This window comes from Pseudophryne corroboree, chromosome 9 (genome assembly GCF_028390025.1).
Source record: "Pseudophryne corroboree isolate aPseCor3 chromosome 9, aPseCor3.hap2, whole genome shotgun sequence".
Classification (NCBI taxonomy): Eukaryota; Metazoa; Chordata; class Amphibia; order Anura; family Myobatrachidae; genus Pseudophryne; species Pseudophryne corroboree.
The window spans coordinates 419,429,507-419,449,064 of NC_086452.1; the positions used below are offsets into that span (position 1 = coordinate 419,429,507).

The 19,558-nt window shown below is 46.7% G+C and overlaps 1 protein-coding gene and 1 pseudogene across 1 annotated transcript in view; one reads left to right on the plus strand and one right to left on the minus strand.

Moving 5' to 3' along the window:
* LOC134958374 (monocarboxylate transporter 2-like) overlaps window positions 1-19,558 on the plus strand; it is a 136,585-nt gene that overhangs the window by 19,595 nt on the left and 97,432 nt on the right. The gene's annotated exons all lie outside the window — the stretch shown is intronic.
* LOC134964569 (5S ribosomal RNA) lies at window positions 16,655-16,773 on the minus strand (annotated as a pseudogene).

Here is a 19,558-nt window from a genome sequence, read left to right on the forward strand (position 1 = left end):
CACTCTCTGTGTAGTTCCCATGTAGGATAAATCTTAATAGACATCAAAAAAACCACAGGCGCCTCCACGCAAGGCAATGTATGCAGAGGGGCTAAGATGCCACCCCTATTCACGGGAGCCAACACACCAACATGTCCATAAGTATTGGTGAGGTCAGTTTCATCGCCTCCTAGTATGGATATATACCATGATGATATGATGTAGGCTTGTCCGGAAAAAGATTCAGCACGTGAATTGAAACGTCGACTGTTCTAGAGCCATGAATATACCTGAATAAAATTTTGTTGCACTATACGGCGATATCTTTTCTGGAGAGTGCCTCTCCATTCTTTAGAATCTACATATATATATATATATATATATATTTCTCTATCGTCCTAGTGGATGCTGGGGTTCCTGAAAGGACCATGGGGAATAGCGGCTCCGCAGGAGACAGGGCACAAAAAGTAAAGCTTTTCCAGATCAGGTGGTGTGCACTGGCTCCTCCCCCTATGACCCTCCTCCAGACTCCAGTTAGATTTTTGTGCCCGGCCGAGAAGGGTGCAATCTAGGTGGCTCTCCTAAAGAGCTGCTTAGAAAAAGTTTAGCTTAGGTTTTTTATTTTACAGTGAGTCCTGCTGGCAACAGGATCACTGCAACGAGGGACTGAGGGGAGAAGAAGTGAACTCACCTGCGTGCAGGATGGATTGGCTTCTTGGCTACTGGACATCAGCTCCAGAGGGACGATCACAGGTACAGCCTGGATGGTCACCGGAGCCGCGCCGCCGGCCCCCTTGCAGATGCTGAAGTCAGAAGAGGTCCAGAATCGGCGGCTGAAGACTCCTGCAGTCTTCTAAAGGTAGCGCACAGCACTGCAGCTGTGCGCCATTTTCCTCTCAGCACACTTCACACGCAGTCACTGAGGGTGCAGGGCGCTGGGGGGGGGCGCCCTGGGAGGCAAATGTAACCTATATAAAGGCTAAAAATACCTCACATATAGCCCCCAGAGGCTATATGGAGATATTTAACCCCTGCCTGGATTCACTAAATAGCGGGAGACGAGCCCGCCGGAAAAGGGGCGGGGCCTATCTCCTCAGCACACGGCGCCATTTCCTCTCACAGCTCCGCTGGTCAGGACGGCTCCCAGGTCTCTCCCCTGCACTGCACTACAGAAACAGGGTAAAACAGAGAGGGGGGGCAAATTTATGGCGATATTTTGATATATATAAAGCAGCTATAAGGGAGCACTTATTATAAGGCTATCCCTGTTATATATAGCGCTTTTGGTGTGTGCTGGCAAACTCTCCCTCTGTCTCCCCAAAGGGCTAGTGGGTCCTGTCTTCGTTAGGAGCATTCCCTGTGTGTCTGCTGTGTGTCGGTACGTGTGTGTCGACATGTATGAGGACGATATTGGTGTGGAGGCGGAGCAATTGCCAAATATGAGGATGTCACCCCCTAGGGAGACGACACCAGAATGGATGCCTTTATTTATGGAACTACGGGATAGTGTCAACACGCTAAAGCAGTCGTTTGACGACATGAGACGGCCGGACAATCAATTAGTGCCTGTCCAGGCGACTCAAACACCGTCAGGGGCTGTGAAACGCCCTTTGCCTCAGTCGGTCGACACAGACCCAGACACAGGCACTGACTCCAGTGGTGACGGTGACGAATCAACCGTATTTTCCAGTAGGGCCACACGTTATATGATTTTGGCAATGAAGGAGGCGTTACATTTAGCTGATACTACAGGTACCACTAAACAGGGTATTATGTGGGGTGTGAAAAAACTACCTATAGTTTTTCCTGAATCAGAAGAATTAAATGACGTGTGTAATGAAGCGTGGGTTGCCCCTGATAAAAAGCTGATAATTTCAAAGAAATTATTGGCATTATACCCTTTCCCGCCAGAGGTTAGGGAGCGCTGGGAAACACCTCCTAGGGTGGACAAGGCGCTAACACGCTTATCTAAACAAGTGGCGTTACCCTCTCCTGAGATGGCCGCACTTAAAGATCCATCAGATAGGAGGATGGAAAATATCCAAAAAAGTATATACACACATGCAGGTGTTATACTACGACCAGCTATAGCGACTGCCTGGATGTGCAGTGCTGGGGTAGTTTGGTCAGAGTCCCTGATTGAAAATATTGATACCCTGGACAGGGACAATATTTTACTGTCGTTAGAACAAATAAAGGATGCATTTCTTTATATGCGTGATGCACAGAGGGATATCTGCACACTGGCATCACGGGTAAGTGCTATGTCCATTTCGGCCAGAAGAGCTTTATGGACGCGACAGTGGACAGGCGATGCGGATTCAAAACGACATATGGAAGTTTTGCCGTATAAAGGGGAGGAGTTATTTGGAGTCGGTCTATCAGATTTGGTGGCCACGGCTACAGCCGGGAAATCCACCTTTCTACCTCAAGTCACTCCCCAACAGAAAAAGGCACCGACTTTTCAACCGCAGCCCTTTCGTTCCTTTAAAAATAAGAGAGCAAAGGGCTATTCATATCTGCCACGAGGCAGAGGTCGAGGGAAGAGACAGCAACAGGCAGCTCCTTCCCAGGAACAGAAGCCTTCCCCGGCTTCTACAAAAGCCTCAGCATGACGCTGGGGCTTCTCAAGCGGACTCGGGGACGGTGGGTGGTCGTCTCAAAAATTACAGCGCGCAGTGGGCTCACTCGCAGGTAGATCCCTGGATCCTGCAGATAATATCTCAGGGGTACAGGTTGGAATTAGAGACAGATCCACCTCGCCGTTTCCTGAAGTCTGCTTTACCAACGTCCCCCTCCGAAAGGGAGACGGTTTTGGAAGCCATTCACAAGCTGTACTCTCAGCAGGTGATAGTCAAGGTACCTCTTCTACAACAAGGGAAGGGGTATTATTCCACTCTTTTTGTGGTACCGAAGCCGGATGGCTCGGTAAGGCCTATTCTAAATCTGAAGTCCTTGAACCTGTACATAAAGAAGTTCAAGTTCAAGATGGAGTCACTCAGAGCAGTGATAGCGAACCTGGAAGAGGGGGACTTTATGGTATCCTTGGACATCAAGGATGCGTATCTCCACGTTCCAATTTACCCCTCACACCAGGGGTACCTCAGGTTCGTTGTACAAAACTGTCACTATCAGTTTCAGACGCTGCCGTTCGGATTGTCCACGGCACCTCGGGTCTTTACAAAGGTAATGGCCGAGATGATGATTCTTCTTCGAAGAAAAGGCATATTAATTATCCCATACTTGGACGATCTCCTAATAAGGGCAAGGTCCAGAGAACAGCTAGAGATGGGATTAGCACTGTCGCAAGAAGTGCTAAAACAGCACGGGTGGATTCTGAATATTCCAAAATCCCAGTTAATGCCGACAACTCGTCTGCTGTTCCTAGGGATGATTCTGGACACGGTTCAGAAAAAGGTTTTTCTCCCGGAGGAAAAAGCCAAGGAGTTATCCGAGCTTGTCAGGAACCTCCTAAAACCAGGAAAGGTGTCTGTACATCAATGCACAAGAGTCCTGGGAAAAATGGTGGCTTCTTACGAAGCAATTCCATTCGGCAGATTCCACGCAAGAATTTTCCAAAGGGATCTGTTGGACAAATGGTCAGGGTCGCATCTTCAGATGCACCTGCGGATAACCCTGTCTCCAAGGACAAGGGTGTCTCTTCTGTGGTGGTTGCAGAGTGCTCATCTATTGGAGGGCCGCAGATTCGGCATACAGGATTGGATCCTGGTGACCACGGACGCCAGCCTGAGAGGCTGGGGAGCAGTCACACAAGGAAGAAACTTCCAGGGAGTATGGACGAGCCTGGAAACGTCTCTTCACATAAACATTCTGGAACTAAGAGCAATATACAATGCTCTAAGCCAGGCAGAACCTCTGCTTCAGGGAAAACCGGTGTTGATCCAGTCGGACAACATCACGGCAGTCGCCCATGTGAACAGACAGGGCGGCACAAGAAGCAGGAGTGCAATGGCAGAAGCTGCAAGGATTCTTCGCTGGGCAGAGAATCATGTGATAGCACTGTCAGCAGTGTTCATCCCGGGAGTGGACAACTGGGAAGCAGACTTCCTCAGCAGACACGATCTTCACCCGGGAGAGTGGGGACTTCATCCAGAAGTCTTCCACTTGCTGGTAACCCGTTGGGAAAGACCAATGGTGGACATGATGGCGTCTCGCCTCAACAAAAAACTGGACAGGTATTGCGCCAGGTCAAGAGATCCGCAGGCAATAGCTGTGGACGCGCTGGTAACGCCTTGGGTGTACCAGTCGGTGTATGTGTTTCCTCCTCTGCCTCTCATACCAAAAGTATTGAGAATTATACGGCAAAGAGGCGTAAGGACGATACTAGTGGTTCCGGATTGGCCAAGAAGGACTTGGTACCCGGAACTTCAAGAGATGATCACGGAAGATCCGTGGCCTCTACCTCTAAGGAGGGACTTGCTTCAGCAGGGTCCCTGTCTGTTTCAAGACTTACCGCGGCTGCGTTTGACGGCATGGCGGTTGAACGCCGGATCCTAAAGGAAAAAGGCATGCCGGAAGAAGTCATTCCTACTTTGATTAAAGCAAGGAAGGAAGTAACCGTGCAACATTATCACCGAATTTGGCGAAAATATGTTGCGTGGTGCGAAGATCGGAGTGCTCCGACGGAGGAATTTCAACTGGGTCGATTCCTACATTTCCTGCAATCAGGATTGTCTATGGGTCTCAAATTGGGATCTATTAAGGTTCAAATTTCGGCCCTGTCGATTTTCTTTCAAAAAGAATTGGCTTCAGTCCCTGAAGTCCAGACCTTTGTTAAGGGAGTGCTACATATACAGCCTCCTGTGGTGCCTCCAGTGGCACCGTGGGATCTCAATGTGGTTTTGGACTTTCTAAAATCTCATTGGTTTGAACCACTAAAGAAGGTGGATTTGAAATATCTCACATGGAAAGTGACCATGCTTCTAGCCCTGGCTTCGGCCAGGAGAGTGTCAGAACTGGCAGCTTTATCTTACAAAAGCCCATATCTGATTTTCCATTCGGACAGGGCAGAACTGCGGACTCGTCCGCATTTTCTCCCTAAGGTGGTGTCAGCATTTCATCTGAACCAGCCTATTGTAGTGCCTGCGGCTACAAGTGACTTGGAGGACTCCAAGTTACTGGACGTTGTCAGAGCATTAAAAATATATATTGCAAGGACAGCTGGAGTCAGAAAATCTGACTCGTTGTTTATATTGTATGCACCCAACAAGATGGGTGCTCCTGCGTCTAAGCAGACGATTGCTCGTTGGATCTGTAACACAATCCAACTTGCACATTCTGTGGCAGGCCTGCCACAGCCTAAATCTGTAAAGGCCCACTCCACAAGGAAGGTGGGCTCATCTTGGGCGGCTGCCCGAGGGGTCTCGGCATTACAACTTTGCCGAGCAGCTACGTGGTCAGGGGAGAACACGTTTGTAAAATTTTACAAATTTGATACTCTGGCTAAGGAGGACCTGGAGTTCTCTCATTCGGTGCTGCAGAGTCATCCGCACTCTCCCGCCCGTTTGGGAGCTTTGGTATAATCCCCATGGTCCTTTCAGGAACCCCAGCATCCACTAGGACGATAGAGAAAATAAGATTTTACTTACCGATAAATCTATTTCTCGGAGTCCGTAGTGGATGCTGGGCGCCCATCCCAAGTGCGGATTATCTGCAATAATTGTACATAGTTATTGTTAACTAATTCGGGTTATTGTTGAAGGAAGCCATCTTTCAGAGGCTCCGCTGTTATCATACTGTTAACTGGGTTTAGATCACAAGTTGTACGGTGTGATTGGTGTGGCTGGTATGAGTCTTACCCGGGATTCAAAATCCTCCCTTATTGTGTACGCTCGTCCGGGCACAGTACCTAACTGGAGTCTGGAGGAGGGTCATAGGGGGAGGAGCCAGTGCACACCACCTGATCTGGAAAAGCTTTACTTTTTGTGCCCTGTCTCCTGCGGAGCCGCTATTCCCCATGGTCCTTTCAGGAACCCCAGCATCCACTACGGACTCCGAGAAATAGATTTATCGGTAAGTAAAATCTTATTATATATATATATATATACTTTTTTTTCTGACCCGTCATTTGTCTACTCGCTTGCCGTTGTAACTGTTTTTTTGTTTTGATATTTTTTCTTCCCCTCCTTCCCCAGACCCCCATATCGGCCCTAGGGGGCTAGATCCATCGCATTGCTTGGCTGCTTTATCTGGTCTTGCTGTTGTCGTAGTGGTTGGGAGGGTGAGTGGGTGAGGCCTGCAGCTGCATGTCCTGGGCAGGTAGTTCTGTGTATAGGGTCCAGCACTCTAGCGCTAGACACACACCATACAGGATTATATAATAGATATATAGATATAAATAAAAGTGGATTTTTAATGCAAAATGTGTAAAACTACATTGAAATGTGCAAACTAGAATTTTTTTTTCATTTTGCTTTTTCTTATTTCTGTCTCTATAATATTCTGTATTTCGCACTGGTAACATCCACGTCCATGCACACTGATATTATCTCACCACTATACATAGTGTGCTTCAGGGTCAGTTTTTCTGCCCAATCAGTGTTGCAGCCAATGCTCTATCTGTGCCACAGACGAAGGTCATGAATTTGGCAAGGATCATATTTAGCAGAGAGTGGGACATGATCTGTGTCTCCTCCTGGGAATCTCGCAGTGCTGTTGTTTCAGCTTTACTGCTGGTAACTGCTGAGGCGCCGTGTATACTTAAACGCTCTGTAAATGACTAATAAAACCCAACATGGAAATTTACAAATATTAACCACGGAGAGCACACAAAACACTGTCCCACTTTTTTACTTAGAAGTCTAGAAGAACACAATTACCTCACCCCTTCCTTATAGGTAGCTAAGTAATAAACATCCAACTTATTTCATTTATATTATTCATTTCAGTAAGGCACATCAGAAATTGCACATGTAATGAGGATGAGGAGCTGGGCCTGGATACTCAGTACCCCCCCAATCCACCTCAGCGCCCTGCATTCATTCCATCTATGAACGTTATTTCACGTTAGAAGCTATGAACATCTGTGGGCTCATGTACTGTTGGGTGTCAACAAAATTTGCATTCCCTTCCCCCACTACAAATTTTTTTTTTTAATCTCACTGCGCTTGTGTCCCAAACATTCTTATGTTCCTTTTTCTGAAACCATATGAGACACATTTTTCATTTACTGTATGACCCTTTACACTAAGGTGGACGGAACACATCTGTACTGGCCCGGTGGGGTCCTGTGCTCTGGATTTGAACCTTAGGAATGTTAGGGAACCACCTGATGAGGTCATCTGCCTGTGGTAGATGGGCCCATATTTTTTGGCCAAAAACGATGCTAAGAACCTCAATTTTACTCTATGTTAAATTGCAGCTTATTATAATTGTTCTGATTACCAGTGTTCTTAGTGTTTAGAGTGTGCACTGTGCACCTGCATTTTCTCTTTTTTTCTGTGTAATCTTCGGCTTACTCAGATGGCCAGTGGTAGTGATGGGGATCCGATGATGCGTCTTCTGGCGCTGCATGCAAGAGGCGTCTTTTACCTACAGATGCCTCCTGCTGCATTAGAATATTTGAGCATCGCAGCTGTATCCAATAACAAATATACAAATTTTATATACACGCAAGTTTTTTACTTGCTCTGTAAAAATATGCGTGCCTTTACACTATAACATATAAATTCTAACATATACATTCCTCTATGGAACAGTCTTTCACATTTTTTCCTTACAAGTAAAGCTATTTACATCTTATATTCATAAGAACATAAACTATTATAGACGATCATTCACAGGTTAGTGTCTATACTGAATAGGTGGAGCGCCTTTGTTTTTCCTTCCCGACTTTCTCAAACCCTTCTGCATGATTGAACCATATTACTTAACCCAAAATTTTCCTTGCACTGGCTGGCAGAACATGCTGCACTGACCACTTTTATTTCGTTCTGCAATATTGGGCCTAGATTCACATCTCTGGGTTGTCCTACTTCAAAGAGGGGACCAATTCTCTCTAGTTCTTCCTGAGTGTTGGAGCTTGACCTCTGGACCTCAAGGTTTAATGGCTCCTGTTGTTGGCAGTAGTGTTCAGACAGCATCTACATATTGACTGGCCCTGCTCATCAAACTTGTCGGTGGCCATCTTCTTGAATTCTTTATCATCCAATCGAAGTTTCTTTTGTGGTCACCATTCTTTCTTGTCCATTATGAAACGCTCCTTTAAGGTTTTGTGCTCCTGACACATGCTAGTTATTTTTTGAGCCAAACCTGCAACTTTCTCTTCCATTATGCTTTTCATTATGCTAAAAGATTCCACTAATGCTGTTGACTGAACTTGTTGCACCACCATTTCCGGAATTGAAGTTACTTGCGGTTGGCTGGAAGTGATGCCCAAAATTTAAATTGCCATCTCCTTAAACTCCAGGAAGCTGCAAGTTGGATCCTGGAGTCATACCATCCTGAGCTACTGTAGGTTTTGATACGTTCACCAAAAAAACCCTCAATAAACTGGCTAGTCAATGCCTCATCCTCCTGTGTTTTTTCTCTTGGTTCTCAAATATTAATGGCCTGCATGTTCACACTACTGTTGCCGACATCCAGCTATCCAGTCAGGATTTACTGCTATAAACAACAAAACCTGTGCACCAGCAAAGTGAACTAAAGGGCCCCATACACTAGAACGATCTCAGGTCAGCGGTGATCGCAGGCGATCACCCTGGCAGCCTCCCGGGGGACAGGATCGGCCAAGATACATCGGATGCTGCCCATTTGCATACGATATATCTTGGCGATCCTCCACTATCCCAAACCATGCCCCCAGGTCGGACCTGATTGAATGTGCAGCACATTCAATCTGGAGGATCCGATCCGATGCTCACGGGAACGCGCATTGGAACGGTTTGGGAACACCTCTAAAATGCCCAATTTCAGCCGATATATCGGGCAGAATGCCCGAATTGGGCTGAAATCGGGCATTTTCGCTCTAGTGTATGGGGCCCTTTAGACTTTTGCCCTCAAGGGATTTCATATGCATTTAGGGTTTTATATTGCACTTTAAAGAGGAGAAATAGGATATTCTAGCTGTAGTTTGTAATAGATGTTACAATAGTCTAAGCTGTGTTGTTAGTTTATGTTGAAACTAGTTACCAGCCCGTCAAACAAAAGGAGCAACAATTGAATTGCTCCATCAGCGCCATCTATTGCTATCACTATGTAACCCAATCACTGGACAGTGAAGTATCGACTTCCAACTTTTACGCACAATTCACAAAGGTTTCAAATATCAGATTACATTTTTCTATAGTTCAGTGTATCCATGTGTCTTGTGCTGTGCTGTGGAGTTTTTTCACTCTACAGAACAGAACAGGACACATGGATACTCTGAACTATAGAAAAATGTAATGTGATATTTGACAACCTTGCGGATCTCCGCATGTGCAGAACGAGTCATGTGTGATCGGGCTGGGTATGCTTGACCGGCAGTCAGGAGACCACCGATGACCATACCTCCACCGGGATCCCTGCAGCAGAATGCCGGCGGGGGGGATCGCAACAAGCCACAGGTTCTATTCCCACTCTGTGGGTGTCGTGGAATAGTCCTTCTTAGTCAGTTTGCCAACCGTCTGGATTCTAAGGGGGCGGGATATAGGGGGAGGTTTTGAGACCGCCGGTCACATAACTGCATCCCTGTGTGATCAGTCGCAGTCCCTCTTTATCTGCAATGTGATTGACATGCTGCAGCATTTGGGGGGTGGAGCACGGTCGGCAACGGGGACTGTTCTGCTTATTGGGGGATGTTGCCCCCGTTTTGTAGGTGTTCTAAGGTAGAATATCTGAGCGATGCTCCCTGGGTCCATCTCTAAATCAGGCCCTGAAATATTGCACGTCCTCATGCAATTTTCACCCATAATCTCATCCCCATAGAGAAAACATTTTTCATACAGATTTTATATACCAGTATTTTTTTTTACTTCCTCGTTAAAAATATGCGTGCACTCACGTTGTAGCATATAAATTCCTCTGTCAGACAGTCTTTCACATTTTTCTATATCAGTAAAACTATTTACTTCTTATATTTATAGGAACATAAACTACTATAGACAATCATTCGCAGGCTAGTGTCCATACTGGATAAGTGCATGCACCTTTGTTTCTGCTTCCCTACCAAAATTTTCTGCATAATTGATGCAATCTCACTAGATCTAATCTCAGTATATTCATGGATTGGGAATTTATACTCTGCTGGAACAGATGATGGGATACGTTTGGCTAGACTACATGATTCCCCTGCCTCTGTGCATCCAGTTTCACATGCATCTTGCTGGTTGTAAGAGCCTGGGTTGCCTCTGAGGTAATGGCTCGGCAAGGGAAGGTGATAGATCTGTCTTCTGTGGCTGCTGACACATCACTACATGGTACTGTTCCATCTCTGGGTTGACTACCACTTCCTTGACTGTAATTAGTTCCTCATGTGGGTTAACCACCAGGTCTTCTACTCTAGACTGCTCAACATCTGATCCTACCGCCTCGTCTAGCTTCTTCACTTGCTTGCTACCAACAAAAACGGGAACACTGGGATACTCTTATAGATGTCCATGTGGCCGTCTCCACTGGTTTGGGTCATACTAGCATCTCCTATATGACATCTGCGGGTTGGTCTGTATCTCTGAGTTGCTTAGTGTATCTTTGTATACAATGAAGCTATCATCAGGGCTAAGGTTTAACTGTTGCATCCCTCCTCTGCTTCTTGTTAAGGAGTGTCCGAGCTGTAGTTACCTGGGGTGTGTATTTCTTTTACCTCAGTAGAAGCTCACTTTGGCCAGTGTTTCAGAGGTGGCTCTCAGTACTGGTAAGTGACTACCCCACAGCTGTGCTGCACTGATGCACGGTCTCTCTGCTGGTTCCTGTCTCAGCCCGCTCTCTCCGCCCACAGCCTGTCACTACCGCTGGTCCCACTGTCACTACTTTCCAAGAACAGCACTGTGATACACCATGACAGGAGCAATATTCATTTATTTATTATTTATTTATTAACAGTTTCTTATATAGCGCAGCATATTCCATTGCGCTTTACAATTACAACAACAGTAGTAGAACAAAACTGGGTAACAACAGTAATAGAACAAAACTGGGGAACAACAGTAATAGAACAAAACTGGGTAAAAACAGACAGACAGAGGTAGGAAGGCCCTGCTCGCAAGCTTACAATCTATAGGGAAATAGGCATTGATACACATGCTACCTATCGCATAATGGTCCACCAGATTGCTAGGTTCTTAATGGTTTGTATAATATGATCACCCAGCAATGTTGGCCAAGGGTCAGGAGGGTGTGAGAGTAAAGAGAGGCAAAATATGTGAGTTTATGTGTACTGTACAGAGAGGATGTAATTAGATAGGGAAGTACTGAAGGTTATGTGGGTGGTCTGGAATTTGATAGGCTTGTCTGAAGAGATGAGTTTTCAGAGAACGTTTAAAGGTTTGGAGACTAGAGGTGAGTCTTATTGTGCGTGGGAGGGCATTCCACAGAGTGGGTGAAGCCCGGATAAAGTCCTGTAATTTTGAGTGTGAACAAGTAATATCTGGAGTAAGATATCTGGACACAATTCCAGACCTAGCACCGTGTGACTTCTTTCGTTCCCCTAAAGTCAAATCTGTACTCAAGGGAACCCCTTTCTCTTACGTCCTAGAGGATGCTGGGGTTCCATTTAGTACCATGGGGTATAGACGGGTCCTTTGGGAGCCACTGGCACTTTAAGAGTTTAACAGTGTGGGCTGGCTCCTCCCTCTATGCCCCTCCTACCAGACTCAGTTTAGAAAATGTGCCCGGAGGAGCCGTTCACAGCTAGGGGAGCTCCTAGGAGTTTTCTTAGTTTTATTGTTTTCTAGAGTTTGTTATTTTACAGGCAGGCTGCTGGCAACAGCCTCCCTGCTTCTTGGGACTTAGGGGGGGGAGTAGGATCCAACCCTTGAGGTTAATGGCCACTATCTCCGCTGACAGGACACTGAGCTCCTGAGGGTGATGATCGTTAGCCGCCCGAGGCGACCGCTCATTCCCGCAGCATGCCGCCACCCCCTAATAGAGCCAGAAGAAAGAAGAGTGGTGAATCTGACGCAGGAGTCCCGGTAAGCGGGTCCCCGGCAGGAATGGCGGCACAAGGGTGGAAGCGTCGCACTGACAGGCTGCGCTCCGGAAGGCTCAGCGCCACACTGTGTACGGCGCTGTGAGGGGCGTCCCGGGCCAGCGCAATACCCTACACTGGTCAAACATAGCTTTCAAGGTCTAACCCACTGTTTGCTGCAAAAATTACCTCAGGCCAGTATAATCTCTAAGTGCGGGAAGACGCACCATTACAGGGGGCGGAGCTTCTCCTCAGAGCGGATCCAGCACTAACCAGCGCCATTTTCTTCCAGCAGACACACGCTGACGGGGAACGCTGCCCTCCACATAACTACACTGAGGTAAAAGGTGTTATAAAAGGGGGGAGTGATATTATGTACTAGCTACCCTGTTAAGGTTACGCTAGTCAGCGGGGTTTTTATCTTTATAAAAGCCTGTAAGGGCGCGCTGTGGCTGGCTTTTTTGTGCTCTGTGATTCTCTGAAGATATTGCGGGGGGGGGGGGGGAACTCTGTTGACATTTTCCTGTGTATGTGTAATCCACTTTACCATGTTTAAGGGCCTTTGTCCTGTACTGCAGAATGTATATCTTCTCCTGGAGAGTCTATACCATGCTCAAAACTGTATACATAGCAGGCTTCGGTGGCAGATTCCCCTGGGGTGGCCTCCATAAGGTGTACTTTAAGAATAAATCGCTTCCAATATATCCCATACTGGGTAGAAGCCACAGTTTTGAAAAAAGTGGGGTTTCAAATCCCACTGCTGTGCCTCTCACCTCATCTCCGTACCCTAGAAAGCGTACACTTGCCCATATAATGCATATATATGAGGGGTCCAACATATGTTTGAGGCTATTAAGGATGAGGAATGTTATTATACGTATATAATGAATGCCTTTCCACTGTGTAGGGCATTGAACTCCTTATTTGGGAAAACCTGAGTACATTCAGAGTTATTATCCACATCCCTATAGAGTGTCTAAATTGTCAAATATGGTTGACTTACCTGTCCCTGGTACAACCTCCATAAAGGCTGATCACCTATTGAGACTAATCTCTAATACTGTACACTGCTGCAGGTGTGACTCGGGGACCCACTTTTGCGTACATCTCTGGGGCTATTGTAACATGGTCAGGCTCCTTACTTGATGATTTAGATTCTATGTGTAGAAGTGACCTGTACTTGTTTCTATGTCACATACAGGATTCTACAGGCTTCACGGCGAGACGCCATGAAGGAGATTGACCTGCGTAATGCAGGGACCACGGCTCTGGCAGTTTCGACACGCAGGGGACGGTGGCTACATCAATGGACTGCGGATACAGAATCCGAGTAAGGTATGACAGGTCCGCCCTTCACAGGTAAGCCCTGTTGGGACGCACGGGATACGTGATTATCCATGTCAACTGCGGGTAAGTCGGTATGTCTTCCTTCCGCAGCTGCACAGACCAGGAAATTATATCCTACACCTACACTGCAATTCCTTCGAACATGATTCCACAAATCCCTCCACTTCCTTTAGAGGACGTTGGGGAAATCAAGAAAACCTGCGCCGCCAGGTTCCCAGAGACGGATTTTAAATTTGACTTTTTTTCAAACCCTTCGGTTTGTCGGTGGACCTCACTGCCTGGGGATCAGGCAGGTGGAAGCGAGACTAAAGAGATTCAGTAACACATCTGGGTGATATACTGCCTAGACCCCTGGAAACAGTTGGGTTGCCCGGAGGTGCAGACTAGAATTTCTAGTATTCCCGCCTCACAGATTATTCAAATCTGGCTTACTAGCTTCTCAGACAGAAAGTGCACTACTGCTGGAAGCTATCATAACATTTGTGTCAAACTAATGTCATTATTCCAGTTCCACCTCATTTACCTAATAGGGGTTACTATTCAAACCTGGGGTCATTGATTCCCTACTGGTGGGTGTTCAATTCAGGATGGAGTCTGGGAGTGGTGATCTCTGCTCGAGATGTAGAGGAATTACTGGTATCCCGGGATATCAGGGGTACGTACTTCACATTCCAATCTGGCCGCCTCTCTAGGCCTAACTAAGGTTGCACTACAACTATGTCACTTCCAGTCCCAAACACTGAACTTGGCTTCTACGCAACACCGGGGGTGTTCATCAGGGCCATGGCTGCCTTTATACTCCCGCTCCACAAACCAGGAATGGACATAATTTCATATCTTGGTGACCTTAACATCCTCCAGGGAGATGTTGTTACGGAGTGTTGCTCTCTCAAATCAACTGTCCCGGGATCTCGGGTGGATCCTGAAGCTTCCAATTTCGCATTTGAAGCCGATAAGGAGGCGTTCCTTCCTGGGGATGATTCTCAACACGGTAGTGCAGAATGTGTTTCTACCGGTGAATAAAGCGTTGGTGATCCAATCAATGGTCCGGGATGTCCTGATGCCAGCCCGGGTATCGGTTCATCTGTGCATTCGCCTTCTGGAGAAGATGGTTGCCTACTAAGAGGCTCGACAGTACATAAGATTCCTTGCATAGTCTTTCCCACTGGATCTCCTGGTCTTGTGGTCAGGATCTCATCTTCACATGCACCAGCGGATACGCCTGTTGCCGAAAGCCAGAATTTCACTCCTCTGGTGGCTGCAAACTTCTCACCTACTTGAGGGCCGCAAGTTCGGTATTCAGAATTGGATTCATCTAACCACAGATGCAAGTCTCAGGGGTTGGGAAGCGGTCAGTTCAGGTATCTCTCCTTCCAATAAACATTCTGGATCTGAAGGTCGTGTACAACGACCTTCTACAAGCGGCACATCTTCTGCGAGATCAAGCCGTTCAGGTTCAGTCGGACAACGTCACACGGGTGTCCTACATAAACAAGCAGGGCGGAACAAAGAGCAGGGCTGCAATGTCAGAGGTGACAATAATCCTCCTCTGGGCAGAGAAGCATGCGGGGGCGCTGTCAGCAATCTTCATTCCGGGAGTGGACAACTAGGAAGCAGACTTCCTCAGCAGACAGGATCTCCTTCCAGGAGAATGGGGCCTCCACCCGGAGGTTTTCGCGAGAAGCTTCGGAGATACTGTTCCAGGTCACGAGACCCACAAGCAGTGGCGGTGGATGCCCTGGTAACTCCGTGGGTGTTCCAGTCAGTGTATGTGTTCCCTCCACTTCCACTCATCCCATGGATTCTCAAGCTAATAAAAAGAACAAGAGTTCAGGCGATCCTCATTGCTCCGGACTGGCCAAGAAGTGCTTGGTACGCGGATCTTCTGGAGTTACTGCTGGAAGATCCGAGGCCTCTTCCTCTTCGCGAGGACCTTCTGCAACAGGGGCCGTTCGCTTATCAAGACTTACCATGGCTACGTTTGGCAGCGTGGAGGTTAAACGCCAGATCTTACTTCAAAAGGGCATTCCGAACAAAGTCATTCCTACCCTGATACAGGCTAGGAAGGGGGGTAACGTCTAAACATTACCATCGCACTTGAAAAGAGTACGTGTCTTGGTGTGAATACAAGAAGTTTCCTACGGTGGAGTTTCAACTTGGACGGTTTCTCCTCTTTCCGCAAGCAGGTGTGGTTGTGGGCCTACGCTTGGGCTCCATATAGGTCCAGATTTCGGCCTTGTCCATTTTCTTCCAGAAACAATTGGCTGCTCTCCCTGAGGTTCAGTCTTTCTTGAAAGGGGTTCTGCACATCCAGCCAGCCTTTGTGCCTCCTACGGCACCATGGGATCTTAATGAGGTGCTGCAGTTCTTGCAGTCGGATTGGTTCGAGCCTTTACAGGAGATGGATGTCAAGTTTCTAACTTGGAAAGTGGTCACACTGTTGGCATTGGCATCTGCTCAATGGGTGTCGAAATTGGGGGCATTGTGATGCAAGAGCCCCTACTTGTTTTTCCATGAAGATGGAGCTGAGCTCAGAACGCGTCAGCAATTTCTACCAAAGGTTGTGTCGGTTTTTCATATCACCAACCTATTGTGGTGCCAGTGGCTACTGACTCCTCAATTACCTCACTGTCCTTGGATGTTGTGAGGAGGACTTCCTGTCACAGGTAGTCGGACGCTCTGTTTGTCCTTTATGATCCCAACACGGTTGGGTGTCCTGCTTCTAAGCAGACATTTGCTCGCTGGGTCGAGTTTACTATCCACCATGCTTATTCTACAGCAGAGATGCAAAGGGGAAGGAGAAAAGAAGACTCTTTTGTGGGCGCACTCTTGTTATTCTTGAAGTCTCAAATGAAACAATGATTATTATAAAACTATAATTTTATTAACAATATCAATAAAATAATTAGTAGTTGGATATACAAACAAAAAAGAAAAAAAGGGAGAAACAGGAACGAATAATATTGGCATGAATGCTTGATGAACGTTCCAAAACTGTCCGGGTTTCAAACACAGATTTGCCACAGCTAACTGCCTGAAAATATATAAAATCCTGAAATAATGCAAGTCGATAGGCTAAAGCTCCTCAAAGATGATAATGATTATAATTTCTTGCCACTTGTATTTAAGAAAGAGGATAGAAAAGACTGAATAGAAGAGATGAATCTGCTGTCAGTGTTAGACGCTGAGCATGGTCGTCCAAATCTTCTACTGAACTGAGTATTCCTCAATAGTCTCCCACTTGAGTACTAACTCAGCCCAACACTGCTTAGCTTCCAAGATCGGAAGGATTCGGGCGTTGCCAGTGTGGTATGAAAGTAGAAAGAATATCCAATGTTGGTGGGCTCTGGAATCACTGATGAGAGTTCACGAAGATTGTAGTAAGAATAGAATAGATGATAGATGGGAGAAGAAAATAGGGGATCTGCTTAATGAGTTCTTTGCTGAGATCACCCCCGCGTATGCCTAAATGAACTCTATCGAGACCAAAGGCGCGCATCTCACAGGGTGAACCTTGATGTAGAGCATGGTAGTGTCTGGCTACCGATGTTAGTTTTTTGCCCTTCAGAAGATCCGATGCTGCATTTCTGATGGAACCCATATGTTCCAGAATTCTGGTTTTAAATTTTCTGGTTGTCATGCCTACATATCGTTGATTACAGCTGCAGGTTAGGCAATAGACTATTCCTTAAATTAAATTAATCTAATTTATTTCAATTAATTAAATTAACCATATTGCACTATTAATATATTCCAATATCCGCAATGTGCGGCACGTCTTCTTTTTCTTTTCTTTTCTTCTCTATCTCTTTTTCTTTTCCCTTTTTTTATTTTATTTTCTTTTTATTCTGGATATATGCCAACACTTGTTGAGGTACATACTCAAACCAATACAGATTTATTTACATGGTAATATACATGCATGTCTCTCCTTTTCATAATGCATATGCAGGTCCAGCATACTGTCATCTAATTATTCTAGTTATCCTTAAAACTCTCTGTTTTTACAAAATAAAAAAAGACACTAATTTGCTTGTTTGTTTTGTTTTGTTTTCTTATGCTCGTGAATGGGCCCCGGATTGTAAGATAATAAGAATGGAGTACCACTAATTTAAAGAGTAATGGGCCCCGGATTGTAAGATAATAAGAATGGAGTACCACTAATTTAAAGAGTGACTACAGCCTCGCAACAATCTTAATACGGGACGACACCCCCCCTCATTGATTGGATAACTGCCAGCCTTCTCCAGAATAAAGCCCGCACGAGCCTGTGATGTAACAGGAAGTGACCAAGCCCGGTGAACGGGCGAAACGCGTCTTCCACACACCCCTGTCCGGGGACACAGCCGTCTTCAGCCTGCCTCAGCTTCGTTCAGCCACGTCTCATCCAGTACCAGCGTTCACCCGACGTTTCCTGTCCACTATGCACTCTCACCACGGGATACCTGACAACGCATCTTAAAGACCTCCCATACAGACTTGGACAAACCGTGCATTATTCAGCACAGCGGCCACACGGTATTCCACATTACAACGTCGGACCTCTCCACGGACGTCCTCCATCTGCACCGCATCCCATCCTGATCCAGCGTCTTTCAGCGACGGACCCGCTCCACGGACGTCTCCTGTCTGCACCGAATCCCTGTTTTCGCTCCAGAAGCACGGCGCAGGACCAATTTACTTTGGACTCGGGTAATATCTTCATATATTACCCCATTATCACATATCAGGAACTGCACAATAGAACCAATACTGCTGTAAAATACTTTACATCTGGTCCATCACGACCATTAACTTCTCCCCCCCTCCCCCCTTCCTTTTAAAAAGGATCTCTTTATAATCATTGTTATGTTTAACATCATATGGAACGGGTTGATTATAACCAAAGTTCCTTTATCTCTCAAACTGATGTTCTTTTGACAGCTTGTTCATTGAATTGGAATTATTAGCTATCCAGAGACTTCTCTCTTGTTGCAATCTTTACAGAGAACGTACTTAGCTACTATTGTTTTCTCTATCGTCCTAGTGGATGCTGGGGTTCCTGAAAGGACCATGGGGAATAGCGGCTCCGCAGGAGACAGGGCACAAAAAGTAAAGCTTTAGGATCAGGTGGTGTGCACTGGCTCCTCCCCCTATGACCCTCCTCCAAGCCAGTTAGATTTTTGTGCCCGGCCGAGAAGGGTGCAATCTAGGTGGCTCTCCTAAAGAGCTGCTTAGGAAAGTTTAGCTTAGGTTTTTTATTTTACAGTGAGTCCTGCTGGCAACAGGATCACTGCAACGAGGGACTTAGGGGAGAAGAAGTGAACTCACCTGCGTGCAGGATGGATTGGCTTCTTGGCTACTGGACACCAGCTCCAGAGGGACGATCACAGGTACAGCCTGGATGGTCACCGGAGCCTTGCCGCCGGCCCCCTTGCAGATGCTGAAGTAAGAAGAGGTCCAGAATCGGCGGCAGAAGACTCCTCGGTCTTCTAAAGGTAGCGCACAGCACTGCAGCTGTGCGCCATTTTCCTCTCAGCACACTTCACACGGCAGTCACTGAGGGTGCAGGGCGCTGGGAGGGGGGCGCCCTGGGAGGCAAATGAATACCTATTTTGGCTAAAAATACCTCACATATAGCCTCCGGAGGCTATATGGAGATATTTAACCCCTGCCAGAATCCGTTAAGAGCGGGAGACGAGACCGCCGAAAAAGGGGCGGGGCCTATCTCCTCAGCACACAGCGCCATTTTCCCTCACAGAAAGGCTGGAGGGAAGGCTCCCAGGCTCTCCCCTGCACTGCACTACAGAAACAGGGTTAAAACAGAGAGGGGGGGCACTAATTTGGCGATATGCTTATATATATATTAAGATGCTATAAGGGAAAACACTTATATAAGGTTGTCCCTATATAATTATAGCGTTTTTGGTGTGTGCTGGCAAACTCTCCCTCTGTCTCTCCAAAGGGCTAGTGGGTCCTGTCCTCTATCAGAGCATTCCCTGTGTGTGTGCTGTGTGTCGGTACGTGTGTGTCGACAGGTAGGAGGACGATGTTGGTGAGGAGGCGGAGCAATTGCCTGTAATGGTGATGTCACTCTCTAGGGAGTCGACACCGGAATGGATGGCTTAT